We start from the raw sequence: 17,517 nt of genomic DNA, 5'->3' as shown, positions 1-17,517 counted from the left end.
AACTGTCACAAGGAATTACACTGCAGATTTAGTGATGTTAAGTGTCAATTGTAATTTGGTGACAGCCATTTTATTGGCTATGCATATTGCTCTGCTAGGACTGCTTCTCAGTATGGAGGCCACCGTATCATTAAAAACCAGTGATCCTTCACTGATGACATAATTTGACTGGCAGAGAGAGGAGCAGAGAGGGGCTTGCTTCCACCTGCACAGAATCTGCTGTATGTCAGAGATGAATTTGCCTTCAAATTAGAAACAGCACTGCAGATGAGGGGCTGTGATTTTGCTTGAGTTCTTTTAAGGCGTTTTTCTGGAATGGTTACTGAGCAGCTGATAGAAGTCTCCTTTAATATGTCAAACATATATATTATGCAGCCTGTAAACATTTCAAATATTTTTAGTTAGAGCTTACAATGAGTTATCTATGAAACCGTTTCAGCTGAACTGAGCCACATGTATTTCTGCATACTCATCCATCCATTCTTTTGTCTACAACTCTGTCTTTGGCATAGGTTCCAGGAATAAAAATTTATGTGATAAAATGGTAACCAAAGAAAAAAAAAAAAAAGCTCAACAAAAAACAACCGAGATCTAATACGAGCTCCGTGCTTCGGCAGGTAGGATAAATCATCAGAGTTAAGTAAAAATTTACAGGAGGAACAGAACTATAATCATACATTCTGAAAATTTTATAAACTGACAATTCAAGTTATGTGTTTTATGCTAATATACATTGTGGTAGGGTCTAATAAACTGTGACTCACTCATAAATAGTAGAAAAGCTGATGGCACTCACACGCAAGCATATACACAGGCTCAAACACATTTTGTACTTATGCAGGAAACAGGAAATAGAGTCCAAGACTTTCTTAGCAGATTTAAATCAATATAACTGCATTCCATTTTCAGTATTTAAATTAAATTTCTTGCTGCAAGGCACTGTAAGGAACAAAGCAAAGTACCTTAAAAGAAAGTGTATCGCTCGTAATTTTACCTCATTTCACACCTATTTGACAGCTTCTCTTAGCCAATTGGCTTCACTGAAAATGCTAACAATATTCACCGGTTAGAGTCCTGCCCTTCTCTGTGGAGACCATTCCTCTTAGATATACTTCATTAGCTTTCAACACGGAAAAATAACTTTTTCCCTCCCTACACCACTGACACTTGCCACTGTTTTCCCCTTCTCCTTCTCCTAACACAGCACTTATTTATTTATTAAGAAAATAAACTTTCTAGAACAATAAATAGCATAAATTATTCAGCCAATTTCAGTCCAGCCACATAAATCATACCCAGGCAGACAAGCTACTTATGACAAATGCTTTGTCTAAGAGAAATACACCACTGAAGGTTTAATCAGAGGCGTTAAACATTTCAGACTTTCCCGTTTTTATTCTTGGCCAGGAAAACTCTATTTCTCTATCTACAGAGGCTCTTCAGAATGCTCTTTTTTCCCATGAGAATACTGAGACCATTTTTATCCACAGTAGGGAGGAGGGTGTTAATAAAAGTGCACTTTTCTGAAGAAAAATTCAAATGGGGGTTGGCAAATCTTCGCAATTCTTGAAAGCATATTTCAGGGCCAACTGTGGATATGTTAATAGCTTTTCACATGATGGGCCATCAAGTCCTACTTTTCGAGACTGGTCAGGGTGTTCCCACATCCACCAAAAAGAAAAAAAAAAAGCAAGTGGAATTTGGAAGCAGGATGAATCCAGAGTAGTTGGTAGAATCAGAAGACGCTGCTTCCTATTTTGTCTTGTCATTGACTCCCAAGGCTTCTGCCACAAATGTTTTTTAACTGAAGCTTCCTCCTTTACTGCCTTATTAATATAAATGGGCCCCATAAAAATGCTTGATTACAGTGTGGTGGGCTAAAATATGCCCATAAAAAAAATCTTTTTTTTTTGGTAAGCTTCAAATAATGGTGATATTTTTTTCCGGTAAAAGGAATGAAATCTTAATTCCCCTAATACTTAAGTTGCGAACTTCTTCCCTTAGTTATCATTTAACTGACTTTTAGACCATCAGTGATTCAAGGCATGTATGTATGTTATTGGGGACATCAGATATTTGTTGTGACTTTGAAACTTAAAAAAAATTAGGTCCATGCTTGATCTGGAGAACCGTTTACTCTAAGGAGAAAGATTCTACTCTCCTAAAGCTGTTCGTGAGATGTTTTTGTTCCGTTTCATTTTGTTTACTTTTGACAATGGAAGGCTTGGCACTCACTGAAGAAATCCAACCATTTCATCAGTGAAAATGGTCACGACTGAGTGAAGAATAGCCCGTTTCCTCGCCCAGCTTTAGTCAAAAAGGGGACTATATTGTCCACAGTTAAAACCACTAGGGAACACTTCGAGAAGGTGGAAATAAGCTGGTCGTGCAGTAGTAGAGGATCCAGGCGCTGTCGTTTTGGAGAAGAAGGGCAGAGACAATGTCATGGAAGGTTTGTCTACACCGAGGGTCCCCCAACTCTTGCTGCGGAAAGCATGTCTCAGCAGCCCAGCGCCCGCCCCCCCCCCCCCCCCCCCCCGCCAGCATCTGTGAAGGCACTCCTCCAATGAAGCCAGAAGAAAAGACCTGACCAGGAACACAGCACGACTTCCCTTTGGGCCTGTTTTCCACGGTAGTTTCTGGACGCAGTCTTGCTTACCTTACAAGCTCTGAGTGAATTGTGGCCCAAGCAGCTGTGGCCATGGGCCATGTGATGAAGTATTCCTTTCCGATGTACATGTGGCATTTTGCCATTCAAAGGTACAGCACAGGGATCTCCTGAGGAGCATGCATCAAGTTTATTTTCTGACTAGTAAATGAATAAATTTTTCTGACTCAATTGGGAATGAAAAGAAAATAACCTGTCTTTGGAGCTATCCCAAGATCTGATTCCTTTGGAGCGGTTCATGTAATTTAACAACAACCCAGTCATCAGAGAGCTCTGGTCTAAGTACATAGCAGCTATAAGCCTTGCAGATGAGGGAACTCTGGATCCACAGGGGCTAAGGTAGATGTGGGTAACTTTGAGCAAGCCCCGTGGGGAGAAACTTGCGCTCAGGGAAATGTCAGTAAGATTCCAAGCACCCTATTCTAGACAGACTCATTTAAATCCCCAAGTTTTTAGGAGATGATAATACAAGGCACTCTTAGAAATGGTTTGGTTGTGATGATAGTCGGTCCAGGCTTTGTCTCCACTTGATTATACTTGTCATCTCTTCTGTCAGGGCGCTGGTGAATATATAAGAAATTGGGGGGGGAGCTATAGCAGATTAGGGAGGAAACTAAAGAAGGCAAGTGCAAGGATTGGGATCTTATACCAAGGAGAATTTGAATTTTATTTATTTTATTTTTTTTAATTTTTTTTTAAAAGATTTTATTTATTTGAGAGAGAGAGAATGAGAGAGAGCACATGAGAGGGGGGAGGGTCAGAGGGAGAAGCAGACTCCCTGCTGAGCAGGGAGCCCAATGCGGGACTCGATCCCGGGACTCCAGGATCATGACCTGAGCCGAAGGCAGTCGCTTAACCAACTGAGCCACCCAGGCGCCCCGAGAATTTGAGTTTTAAACGAAAGGAGAAAAGTCAATGCAGTGCAGAATGTTGTGATGTTTTCAATGAACAACTGCTCTTCCTGAACTTAGTTTCTCTTAGACCAGGTCATCATTGTCTGTAAGTAGAGTGAGCCTATGCCCCGATTTGCCCAGGACAGTCCCAGTTCATGGCGGTCGAGCAAGTTAGTTATAACTAATATCCCCTTGTTTTCTTAAAAGTTTCTTGGCTTGGGAGAAAAATTATATAGCTATTCCTAAACATAAACAAAGCTCCCTTTGAAGTTAATAGATTTGTATAAAGGATGACAGAGGAAATGTTTTGGTTTGGTTTTCAAATCTGGTTTCCCTGAAGTGAGAGAGTGAGCAAACGAGCAGGCAGAGGACATGGAAACCAGAGCAAGCCAGGCTTAGATGGTAATACACTCAGGCCTACGTCTTTCTTATTGTCATTATGTCCTTTGTCTTTCTTCCCTAGGTCTTCTGTGAGGATATTTTGAAATATTTTCAGACGAACAATTTAGGACTTCAAATAATTTCAGATTTTCTTCAGATTTCTAGTATAATATTCAGAAAAAAGTAAGGAACTGGATTTCATATGACTCGCTTAAGTTAATTAGGAAGTTGGGAATGGAATCAAATATCATTTTATTCCACTGTGAGAATTATCTTGGGTAGTGTATTAGACAGATGCTAGCCTTCTGAGAGCCATCAACAATGAATCCTAAGTAGGATATGACCAAGAGATTCAATTTTCATATGATTTTGGAGAAGTTCTGATTCCGTCAAAGTTAAACTGCCAATAAGTTAACTGAAGAAACAACATGATTAACAGTGTTTGTAAACATGGAAACTACCTATTTTTAAATATTTAAGCATGATTTTTTCATAAAATTAGAAATTTCAATTAATCATACTACTTATGTTAATTCTTCAGAAGGTAAAAAGTACACTTCAGAGACTGACGAATTTTTTTGATTAAACACAGGCTGGTTAATGTGAGGTTGCTGTGAATAATGATTTTGGGAGTATTTTTCTTAGCCAAGGATGCATTACATTAATTACTTTAAAAATGTATACATGAAATGATACATTCAAGGTCTTTGGAAAAACAGGAAATGTAGAGTACTGGTATGTTTTGCTAAGAATATTATCTTCTATTTTGGTTCACTTATTTTTCATGTAACAAAACTTTAAATTGTTAATTGAGGAAACACCTGTTTTACCTGATTTTCTTAAGCACACTGGATGGATATTGGATGCCTTGCAGCAAAACTCTCATTAAACCCAGGATCCCGTGATATGCACTACAATGGCTGAATTATTGCTTCGAAGAGAATATTATACTAAAACTTCACTGCATCACGATCCTCAGGGACTTTGCTATAGAATTACTTGTAAATGGAACCATTTTATAAAAACATCCTTCCGAAGCTTCAGGATTTCACAGAATTGGGTAAGAAAAGATACTTTGTTATAGATAAGGAATTGATTTAGAGAAGAAAAATATTAGAATCAAATGAACATTTCTAGAGCCTATTTTATTTAACATCTCTATAAACTGCCTGGAGAAGCTTAGATGACAGAAATGTCCAAACCCAAGGGTGCTGCTATTTTCTTGCACCAGCAGGCATAGTATCTTCCCCTGGCAGAGTCTTTGATGTGTGGGTAGCATGTGACCCGAGCCAGCCCAATCAGAGTACTCTGAGGACTGGGCTAGAAACGCCTTCTTTAAGCAAGTTGGCCCATCATTGCACTAGCTCCTACCCTGGGAGGAGCTGTTTTAGAACGGTCTTATTGGATACTCTTAGGATAATTATACTGATAGCACTTGCTGTGGGGTTTATATCGGGAGATGGTATGTTGTAAAATTTTCAAGCTTTATGATGACTTAAAGCCTTTAGATCAGTGGAAAGGCAAGGCTGTAGAAAGATTTGATTAGCTAAACAAAGTATCCATTATAGCAGGGACTTAACAAATTTTTGTTTTCTTTCTTCATGGCTGGTCAGTATCCATTCTCTGGTTTCGTCTCTACTTCTCCTTTTCAGTTTGATACATAGATTGGTTTACTTCTGGCTTCCCTGGTGCAGTGCCTGGGAATTCCCTACCTATCTGCCATGGGGCATGGGAAAACCCCCCGATCAACCCTCACACGTTATTGTGGCTGATGAGTGAACAGTGCCCTACCATCCCATGTCATTAGAGAGTACGGTTTTACCTAATCACAGAGTAACTGGACATTCCAATCATTCTGTATACACATTTCCTGAGAGGAAAACCAGATTCGGGGGTAAGGTTGTGGCAGATTGTATATTCCCCAAATGACCACAACATTTCCTTTCCCCGGTGCTCTTCTAGAACTTTGCCATTCCCTCAATAAGAGGTAGAGTCTATGTCTCTTTCTCCTAAAGCTGGGCGGGTTTTGTCAACTGTTTTGTCTAAGAGAGTACGGTGAAAGTGATGGTATGGGATTTCCAAAGCTAAGTCCAAAGAGGGAATACAGTTTCTGCCCTGGTTCCCTCTCTGGGGATGATTTCCTTAAAATGCAGTTGGTATGCTGTGAGAAAGTGCAGGCCACATGGAGAAGAACAAAGACCCCTCTCCGTCACCAGTCAGCACCAGCTTGCCAGCCATGTGAGCAGGTCAACTTGGAGGCAGATCATCCTGTACTCAGTTGGGCCGCCCCTTCCGATGCTGTGTGGAGCAGAAGCGAGCTTTCCCTGCTAAGCCCTGTCTAAACTGAAGATCTATGAGCAAAAATAAATGGATGCTATTGTTCAAAGTCATTATTTTTGGTGATTTGTTACATGGCAAATGATAGTAATCTTCATCACTTTATGAGATAGAGGTAGAGGTAGTATTATGCTCATTTTATAGAGTAGGAAAGAGAGGCATCCAACAGTTAAATAATTTGTCAAGGTCACCCTAGTGGTGAATAATGGGGGCAGATTCTCGAGACTCCTTCATGGCACAACTTCCCACAGAAGCTACAACACCAGCCTATCAGTCACTAAATGGCAGTAGATAGTGTGAGGTCTAGAGACAAACCACTGGCAATTGAATGCCCAAATAGTGCAGAGCACTGATTCATATCCTGGGGAATCAGCAGTGAAAGAAACAGGAGAATCCTTGCCCGCATGGAGCTTCCTTTGCAGCATGTGAGAGACAATAATATGAAGCCTTTAGCATGTAAAGCATTCACCACAGTGTCTGGCACATAAATGCAATGTGAATATTGGTTATTGGTATGATTATTGAATGTGAAAAGACTGTGGTTATTATCTGTGACCCGGATGTTACAAACAGTATTGTCTGTCCATTTTAATGTCTGTGTTTCAACGGATGAGAAACGACATTTGATTTTTGTGAGCAGAGCACAAATTTGAAACTGACAGGTAATTCTAGCAAATTATACAGTACCTAGTGTTTAATATTCAGCTATTATATAATGGCCTTTAGGACTCTGTGCATCTACAAAGAGTTGTCAGAAGGGGCATGAAAATAACTTCAGAGATACTAAAAAAGATATTCTAATAGTAGCTTGACCGTGCTTGAAAAGTAAAATCTTGATTATCGGTGGTGTAATGGTGGGCAGGAAATGTGTTGATAATTGAAGCCAACAGATAGCCCTCAGCTCCCTGGTTCATCAAACCTTTTCCCAGAACAGATAAGCAGCAAAATTGGCTGGTTTAAATTTCACTTCCTTTTATTGCTCCTGTGGACATGCTAATGAATAATGGACAAGGAGAGGCAAGAACCCAGGTAATTGGTCTGTTGTGGATGTGTGGTGCTAGGAAGAGACCTTAGAGTCTCCTCTGGTCTAGTTCCCTCATTCTAGAGTTGAGGAAGCTAAAGCCTGCGGGTGCTAAGTGTCCCGATAGCACGTGGCTGGTGAGCATCATGGCTGAAGCCGGGTCCCAAGTCCCAGGTTGCTCATTTATACAGCTTTCATCGATTTCCACTCCCACTGTCTCATTCCTCCATATCAGCAACTACTAATCATCTGGGATCTATGTACAAGTAACTGAGTTAAACAGAGACTAGGATTTCTTTTTCAATATCGTGATCAGTAAACATGGGGCCAGGAAGGTTTTCCTTCTGAATTAGAGATTCAGAATTCCAGCCTCTGTGGGCTTGCACAAGAGATTGACTCCACCTGGAGTGAGCCTGTGTGTTTTAAATTCTCATCCTGGGCGCTTTCCCACGTAAAGGAAGCCCGCTCATTCTCCTGGTTGTTAGAGGAGGTCATCGAGAGGCCATGACCGCTAGTTGACCCCCAAGCTAGATCTGGGCAATTAGAGGCTCCTCACTGCCTTCCCTGTGGGTGGAACGTACGCTCTCCCCACCGTTCCCACCGTGGGAGCAGTTTTCAAGGACACAGCCTTGAGAGAGCAATGTGTTGTTGAGGCCGTCCGGATGGTATAGGACTGAACCCAATTAAGGCTCCTATATAAACTTTTAAAACTCTTGTCTGCTGGTGTGGAGATCTACTCGTCTCAAGGGAGCCCAAAGAAAGCCTTGTAAGTAAGTTTTTTGGCTTATTAAACCTGCCACCTGCCAATCTGGAGTGCTCTGTCCCTTTCTTCACTCTCCCCTTGCTCTCCGTGTATAAGGGCCAGATTGTGAACCAACAATGGTCTGGCTGAGATGCCACGGAGCCTTCCCTGAGCACCGTGGCTGAGCTACGTAGTTGGTTCTTCCCTCAACTTACCTGGTATTACAGCCCCATAGAATTATTTCTGTTCTAGGGTGCCTGGGTGGCTCAGTCGTTAAGCGTCTGCCTTTGGCTCAGGTCATGATCCCAGGGTCCTGGGATCAAGCCCCGCATCGGGCTCCCTGCTCCGCGGGAAGCCTGCTTCTCCCTCTCCCACTCCCCCTACTTGTGTTCCCTCTCTTGCTGTGTGTCTCTCTGTCAAATAAGTAAAATGTTAAAAAAAAAAAAAAAAGGAAAATTACTTCTGTTCTAAATTGTAAGCTCCTTGAGGACAGACAAGAATTATGGCGACTGGATCAATATGTTATCATCCACAATACGACAGTCTGTACCTGCTATGATACATATCATAGATCTTTCCTAGTTTAGTAACAAGTTTCCAACCTGTCTCAGGGTATCGTAGCTCCCCACTTGTATTTCACTGAATTCCAATCAATGGCAAATTGTGAGGTCACGTGAGTGTCAATGGCAAGAGTAATAAAGCAACAGGAGGAACATGCTTTTTTATCAGATTACTAATATGCAGTTGGCATTATGAAATGATTTAATTTACTCATTTTATAAATATTTGGATCACTTACTACGTAAAAGGCAACGTGTTAGGCTTCCTGTTGAATAAAAAGCTGAATAAACATATGTGATTTATCCTAATAGTGTATGATAGGTTGTCCAAACCATATTTTCCATAATGCTTTTCCTGCCCCTGCTCATAGGAGATGCAAGTAGGACTAGGGGTGGAGAGGTGGTTGTTATAGTTTTAATTTCCCTTTACAGCCATCCATTGGAAACCAGCTGTGCTTGCCTAACATGTAACATAATGTACTCAGGATTAAGAGATGACTAGTCAGTTCTTCAGGGTTCTCTTTTCTTTCTTTCTCTTGCCACTTTGGGCATCGGAATCTTAATTTCAATAGTCATTTGTGTCCACCTTACTCAGATAACTGTCTGTTACAATATTTGAAAGGGATATTAAGTTGCACATTTAAAAAGACTTGACAGGTTTAATTGAAAAAATATACTGTACACAAGAATATATGTATATGTTTCCTGAATTTTTGAGATTAACTTTTAATTTTTTTTCACTAGGAATTGGCAAACCCTTCAGTAAGATGTAGTTTAGAGATTTTTTTTCCTTTTATGGTTTGAATTTATTGTCTTCTCTTTTTGCCCAGCTGTATTAATTAGGTTGCTGGAAGAATTGAACATGTAAACAACCACTTCAGTAAAATGTGGTCTTTTCTGTAATTGAGGTGTATGTAAAGATCACAGGGAAAGGATCCTTAAGCTTTGCTTGGGGAAACCAGAAAATTTCTTCAGAGGTAAACTTTCAGTTGAATGTTGAGAATGGTGTGTTTTCTACTTGTACAAAGGGAAAAAGGGAATGTTAAACTGAGTGAATGGCATTTATTCAGATACTCACCCATTTTATTGAACAATGATTTATTGACCGTCTTAGATAAGCCAGGCATTGTGGCAGGTGCCGGAGATACAAAAATGTGGATGTAGTCCTAGATACGGAGGAGGTTCTTGGAGAGAAAGATGCAAATAGATAATTATAAGATTGTGAGTGAAGTGATAGAATTATGCACAGAGCTTCATGGCAATAAACATGAAGGATTAAAAGAATATTATCTGTTCAGAGAATTAGAAGTATAATTGAACTACAGGAATGGGGCAAAGGTAAGTAGAAGCGGGAGTGGTTGGGTATGAATATATGGAAGTATGAAGAACTTTGAATGCACTTAAGAGATAGTAGATTCTCTCTTGTCTTTGTTGGGAAACTGCTGAGAAATTTTATGCAGTTAAATTTGCTCTCATTTATATGTTCTATCACCAGCAACAGTGTGAAGGAACAGGCACGAGTTAGGAGATTATTGCAGTAGTTCAGGCAAGAGATAACACATACCAGGATTGGCAGTGGCAGTGAGGATAAAGAGAATGAAATTTTTACTAACTGATTTGATATGGGGTTAAAGGAGAAGGATAAATATAGGATAAATGTAAATAAAGGCCAAGTTTCTTGTTTTGCAATGAGTGGGAGGTAGAACATGTAGATCAAATACAGTTTTGAGGGAAAGATGATGAGTCACCATCCGTTGGCATTTTCAGATGAATATAATCTACCAGGAAATTAGATTTAAGAGTCTGAGGACAGAAATAATGCTCTAGGCAGATTAGGTTGGGGAGACAGAAGAGAGATGGTGGTAGAAGGTAACACTGCTTGGGAAGCATGCAGAGGGTGAGAAGAGATGAGGGACAAAGACAGAATTTCGCAAGTTTCAGAGCTTTTTTAAAAGGAGGGCTGGAGAAGATGAACTTAAAAGGATCCTGGGAAGAAATAGCCATAGCAAGAGCGGAGGAAGCGAGAATTTCATGTCATGGAAATCATGGGAGGAAAGTGTTTCAAGGAACGACTGGTCATATGATCGTCTAGAGAGCTCCAGTATGGTAAAGGCTAAAAACTACCAATCAGATTTGTTAAGCGATCACTGATAGACAGGCTTGGTGGTAGAAGCACCGTTCTGAGGAGGAAATGGAGCTGTGTTACGCTGGGGTAAGGAATAAGCAAGAGGCGTTGAGATTTTGAAAGTGAATCCCTTTCTATGGCAACTTGTATGTGATCAGAAGAGCATACTCAGGGTAGTGTCTCTGCAGTGGTTGCACCATTAAAAGAGACTCTTTCAAGATACGGTGATGGTGTTCACTCCCAGGTTACATTCCCAGGGAGAAGGGAGGCCACAAGATGGAAGAAGGAGTGGAGATAACTAGCCAACAGTATTTCGGAAGAGGCAGAGGGGAAAGGAATGAGGCTATTGTTTCTGTCCCATGCTGTTCTTGTCCCATAACACACTGAGAAGGGCAGGTCATTTCCTTGTAAAACCTGAATATTAATTTGGTCTCCATATGGTGCAGTCTCTGTGGTGCTGAATTCAAAGGAACACAGCCCAGCTACCAAAAAAGTAAATTAAATTTTTTATTGGTGTTTCTCTAAAAATGCCTGGGGCAGGGGAGTACAGTTCTAACTTGGAGTAAGACTTCTTAAATTTCTCCTTTGACATCTCTCCCCCTTAACAATCCCCCCTCCCCCCACTTACCATGGTTTCATTCACTATGTAGTTCCCATAGCCCATTGCGAAGCAAGGCACACCACCATTCCTTTTCAACCTCTCTCCCTCTTGCCAAAGTCACACACTTGAAACCGTCAGAACAATCTTTCCTGCTACATATTTGCCAAAAGAAGTTTGCTCTGTTAGAGAGGAAGAGAACAAAGGGACACATGGAAATAAAGAGGAATTGAAGCTAAGGAAATGGCCTAGTAGTTCTCAAACTTTCGTATTCATCAGAATCACCTGGAGAGTTTGCTCAAACAAACTCCATCTGAACTCCATCCCAAGAGCTTGTGATTCAGTAGGTCTCGGGTGGGCCCAAGAATTTGCGTTTCTGTTAAGTTCCCGAGTAATGCTGATGCTTCTGGTCTGTGAAATACACCTTGAGAACAACTGAACTAGTTAGCTTAATGGGAAGCAAATCAGAGCAGAGACTTGGAAGCCGTGGAATGCTATTACTAAAACCAAGGTAGGAGGCATGGTTTTTATTAAAGGCAAAAAGGCAAGTCTGGTTGTTAGAAGTCGTGAAGCAAGGTCTACCTGATGCTGAGCTACTGACTTACTGGCCTAGGTTCTTTTGCTTTTTCTGGTGAGTTGTAACTTCTTTCACAGTTAGAGGAAGGGATACCTGCAGGGGGTGGGGGAGGGGGGGTAGCGGGGCTGGTCCAGGTGATGGGATTGGAGGCATTCAAAGGCAGAGAGCAAGGCCGGTTTTCATGCATTAATTGACAAAGGACAAACTGGTAAGTGAGGTAAAAATTGTTACTACAGTTTCTCCCCCAGAGGGTCTCAAGACATTTTGCGACTCATCCAAATTTATTTTTGCATCCAGACTGAAGTAGCTTTTCTGACTCTCTAGGTGAGTGTTTTTTCCACTTAAAAAGTAGGTAAAGGTGTCTTTTTACAAGCAGTTAGGTAGTTTATGAGTCTAATGTGTTTGACAGGTTTACCCAATATGGAGAAATGATAAATATCCAAGCGCATTTCTTAACTATATAATCATGTATAACTTCAGTGACATTTGAGCCATATAGTTCCAGTTCAAGTTAAATAACCAAATTTTCATACTGTTGAGTAACGACGAAACAAATTTTATGCTTAAGATAACCCTTAAGAACTTGTCAATGTACTTTTTACAGTACTTTGTTCTGCAGAAAATGTTGACTTATGTCCAGATAAACAGATGCCAAAGCAGGGAAAAGTATTAGGCAAGTGAGTCTTTGTTTTAGAAATTCTGATATAAGTTTAACACAGGTTAAAAAAAAAGTTTGATTCCCCCCAGAATTTTTCTAAGCAAATAATACTTAGAATTCTTGATCATGTTGCTGTGTCTATTGCTATACAGTTGAGCAAGTTAGTTTGCAAGGAAATAACTGCATTTGTGAGAGGAGAAAAACAACAGACACATAATCACCTAAACTTTGGACAAACCTCTGAAATGGAAGCCCATATAGCAATGAAATCACAATGAAATTATAAATTTATGGAGGAAAAGCTGGGAGGTTAATTTTACCCTTTAAAACCTCAATGAAGCACAAAATTCAGGGGAAAAACTAATAATGATGACTAAGAATTGTAAGATTTGGAACATCAACTCAGCAAATGAAGACATTACCACATGGCAGACATTAGCCAATAAAATGCATCCAATCACTCTAAAATGAGCTCATAATGCAAAATGTGAGCACTGTGGATTTCCGGAGAGATGGTGCATTTATGAAAAAAATCCATTTATTACTTTCTGTGACTGAGCTCATTCAATCCACATTTACTGAGCATAGACAATGGCCTTGCACTTTGTGCGAGGTGCTTAGGAGGACGAAAAGAAGGTATCGGGTACAAATCCTGACCTTAAGCAGATTACAGTTTAGTTGGAATGGGTGGTTGGAGGGAAGAGAGACAAATAACTGTAGGATAAGGAGAGACGCCAAAGATAAAAAGAGAGGCAGAAAGAGGGGGGTGAGAGAGGAGGAGGCAGAGTCTAGGATGGTCTTCACAGACGAGAAGCAATTGGATGGAGCCTTACAGCATACATAATATTCTTTGGTTTTTATTTTACATGTTCTCAAAGGACATACCGCATCACTAAATGGAAAATGCCATGACGTACATGTTTCCAAGTGGCAATTTGATAGCAAACCAACACACCTTAGCATGCAGATCAGAACAAATGTGAGTATAAAACTCATGAATGGATTTAAATCAACATAAGGTAGTTTATGCATCAAGCAACAAACTTCCCCTATATCACAGTGGCCTAAACTACAGTTTAGACAAGATAGATTATCTGTAGAAAGGTTACATCGTAAAAAGTGAGGAGAGTGGTTTGGAGGCAGGGGAGAACCTTTACGAGACTCTTGGAATAAGTTGGGGCAAGAAATGATGAGGATTTGAACCAATACAGTAGGGAAGGATGATAAAGGATCAAGGGATTTTCACAGGTAGATTTCATTGGAACTATTCGATGTAGGGACTGAGAGAGGAAGAGGCATTAGACATAATTCGCATCTAGTTTGGTTGACTGGGTAGGTGGTGATGCCATTAACCAAAAATATATCCTCATTTACCCAGAAGCAGCCAGCAGGTTTGGGATGACTTTGATTGTGGTACTTATGGTAAACATCCCTTTGGAGATACTGACCAAGTAGTTAGAAAAACATATTTGGGGGGCGCCTGGGTGGCTCAGTTGGTTAAGCGACTGCCTTCGGCTCAGGTCATGATCCTGGAGTCCCAGGATCGAGTCCCGCATCGGGCTCCCTGCTCGGCGGGGAGTCTGCTTCTCCCTCTGACCCTCCTCCCTCTCATGCTCTCTGTCTCTCATTCTCTCTGTCTCAAATAAATAAATAAAATCTTTAAAAAAAAAAAGAAAAACATATTTGGGTCAATGAAGAGAGATGGGATGAAGCATGTAGATTTGGAAACAATTGGTTTTAAGGTAACAGTGGAAGCTGTGGGGTGGCTGTGATTTCCCTGGGAGGAGGGAGCTGAGCACAGAACTTTGGGGAAAGCCTTTACGGAATAAAGAGATGAGTCCAGAGTCCAACTCTGCTCTTTTCTAGAATAGGCTTTTATTAGTTTTCTTGGGCTGCTGTAACTAAGTATCACAAACTGGGTGGCTTAAGCAACATAAATTTGATAAATTTTTTGTCTCCCAGTTCTGGAGGCTAGAAGTCCAAGATCAAGGTGTCAGCAGGGTTGGTTCCTTCTGAGGGCTGTGAGGGGGAATCTGTTCCATGCGTCTCTCCTAGCTTGTGGTGGTGTGCCAGGAATCTTTGGCATTCTTTGACTTGTAGGTGCATCACCCCGATCTCTGCCTCTGTCTTTGTGTGGTGTCATCCCTGTGTATGTGTTTCTCTCTGTGTTCAAATTTCCCTTATTTATAAGGACTCTGATCCTATTGGATTAAGATCCACTCTAATGACTTCAGCTTAACCTGATCATCTGCCAAGACCGTATTTCTGAATAAGGTCACATTTTGAGGTACTGGGGGTCACGATCTCTACCTATGAATTTTAGGGGGATAAAATTCAACCCCTAATAGGCTTCAGAAGAACCCCCTCCTCCCTTCATGTTTTGGAGTCAGGAAAAAGAAGCTGGACTGCAATAGCCTGAGAATTAAGAGGAAATAAGAATGCCAAGGCTGTGAATGTAGACTTTTTTTATTTGGAACTGTATCCATTACGAATCAAATGGCAAGAGCTAGGGCTCCATGGATGATACAATTTCCAGAACAAACTGCTTCAAGTTTGCCAAAGAATCATTCAAAGTCTGTGGTATCTTAGCAGTGCTTCCTGCAAGATTATTTCTTCAACCTGAAACATATGGGCTTGTTTATTCGGTGAATAATGGTGCATAGCCCTAGAACATGAGTTAGTAGTCATTCATTTTGCATCTAGTGTAATGTGCTCTTTTCTGATGAAACTTAGAAGTTTGAGTTTGAAAAATGATGTGTCTAAGAGAGTATGGACTAAGCAATTTTAGATATGGCAGAGCAATAAAAAACATTCTTGCCATGGATTCGTTGGAGGTGCAAGGACACAGATTAACCTTGGGAGGTGTATTATAGCATTTATTTTTTCAAAAGAAAGGGAAGACTTGGTATTTAAATTCTCACTTTATTTGAGGAGGGAAAAATATAAATCTTGGTATGTCTGAAAAATATTAAAATGTTCACAGAATTAACCGTCAGTGATAATATCAAATGTCACATTTCTACTTCATCACATATTGGTTGGGAGCAACTGAAATATGTAACCATGGCCTACCAGGCTTTTCTTACGGTGTGTTAGTTTTCTACCAAATTTTCTGGGCGTAAGTATGTGTATATAGTTTTGTTTGGGGTCTTAGGTGATGTGGTTTGTGATTTGCAGTTGGATTTAAAATAAACACCAAGGAATTCAAGTGTTTTTGTAACAGAATTTTAATAGTATTTATCTTTTAGTGACATTTGTTTATCCTCCTAATTTCCCTTATGTATGTATGTGTGTATGTATGTATGTATTTATTTTGGTTTAGACATTATACATGTTGAGAGAGCAACCAATTGAATATATTTTTCCTAAACATTATACATTAAAATCTGTGATGCTTCTAGAGCATTTGGATTCTGAAAGAGCGGTTTCATATCTTAGGGTCTTTTGTTCTTTTTCACAATTTGTGTAAGTGAGATGTACTGTTCCTGGGGGAAAAACAGGGATAATGTAGACAGATATTGAGCTTTCTCTCCCCAGGTGAAAATTCAGAGCATCCAGTATTTATATGTGGTACGTTTTCCCATCACTAGGCACAGAGTGACCACAGTGGAGATTGAAGGTGTCGTGCACCTGTGCTGGTATGATTTTTCTGTCCTGCTTGCCTGAGTTTTCTCCTTTGCAATTGGTCTTGGGGACTTGTCTGTTGCTTCTGAACCTGGTGCTAGGTACTGAGTCCCCTCCTTTCTCTCCCCGACAGGTGGAACAGCACCTCTCCTTGTTTTGCCCACGTCTCTACATTTGCTCTGAAGGCAAAAGGACTAAACCTTGTTTTATGCGGAAACATTTAAAATGTTAAGTCAGAAGAGAGTCAGTAAAAAGAATACTGGACTTGGAATTAGAAAACGTATCAGATGTTCTTTAATCCTTATTAGGCTGCTTATAGCTGTGTATTCTTAGATACGATATTTAACTCTTACTCATTCCTCCCTTCATTAACCCATTGGCTCTTCCGTCCATTCATCTACTTCTTTCCAACAAGCATTTATCGAATGTTTCCTGTGTTGTAGGCACTGTGTTAGGCACAGATGTTAAGATAAAAACCACATACCCTATCTTCTAGGAGTTCATAGATCGGTTGGGAAGATAAAAAAAATTATGGTAGGAGTGACGAGTGTTATAGTAGAGATAATCATGTGTAAATGAGGAGGTAAAATAATATGATTTCTAATGTTCTTTTTACTTCTATAATTATATGGTTCTAAGTCTATAAAAATCCTAAAAGCTGTTCGCATGCCTTTCGACTTGGGGATAAATCAGGCCTAGAGATATAAAGATAAAAAGTCAACCTGTTTCCTCCACTTAACAGGCCCCTGACTTGAAAGGAAAATAGACGAGTAATTGAATGTGTGTATGTGTGTACTTGCTCTCTGAGTCCTTGCACCACAGCATTCCTCGTTATTGCAGGTGATGAATGGCCCTGGCATCCTGGCACCTTGGACTACAATTTGTTCATGGTCAGGGGAATTTGGAAGGGAGTGAATGGTAGTCCCTGTGTGCTAGATGGAGTAACGCAAGAAAGGTAGAACTTTGTCATTCTTATCTCCATATGTTAGAGAGGTGAGTGGAGTCATCAGAGAGGTGAGAGCAAGACTCCAGAAATGTGCTTGGTATTTCTTCCTGCACCCGAAGACATTTTAGAAAGAGTATAGGCAACACGTGACTTGTGGATTTACATGGCAAAAGACAGAACGGCAATAACTAATGTTTCTCAGTTGCTGCTATAGACGCCATCTAGGCCTGGTGGAGACGTTACCCTGTAAGAGTAAAACTTCTCTTGAGGCAGGTAGGATGGTTAGTGACTATTACTCCAAAGGTTTACCTCACATTCTTTGCAGCCACGCGTTAAAAAAGAAGGCAACTGAAAAGACTTCAACAGGTAGACTTTGTGCAAGTGTAA

The 17,517-nt window shown here is 40.4% G+C and overlaps 1 long non-coding RNA gene across 1 annotated transcript; it reads left to right on the top strand.

Annotated features, from left to right (window-relative positions):
• Positions 1 to 4,046: 4,046 nt before the first annotated feature.
• On the top strand, positions 4,047 to 13,524 carry LOC118016503. The gene is made up of 3 exons (XR_004680846.1): positions 4,047 to 4,125; positions 4,787 to 5,002; positions 13,439 to 13,524. It is a non-coding gene; the product is annotated as an uncharacterized LOC118016503 (long non-coding RNA).
• Positions 13,525 to 17,517: the final 3,993 nt, after the last annotated feature.

Source organism: Mirounga leonina, unplaced genomic scaffold (assembly GCF_011800145.1).
Source record: "Mirounga leonina isolate KUSES-001 unplaced genomic scaffold, KU_Mleo_1.0 Mir_168, whole genome shotgun sequence".
Taxonomy (NCBI): domain Eukaryota; kingdom Metazoa; phylum Chordata; class Mammalia; order Carnivora; family Phocidae; genus Mirounga; species Mirounga leonina.
The sequence above is the reverse complement of the archived record's forward strand: the minus strand, read 5'-3'. Positions and strand labels throughout refer to the sequence as shown.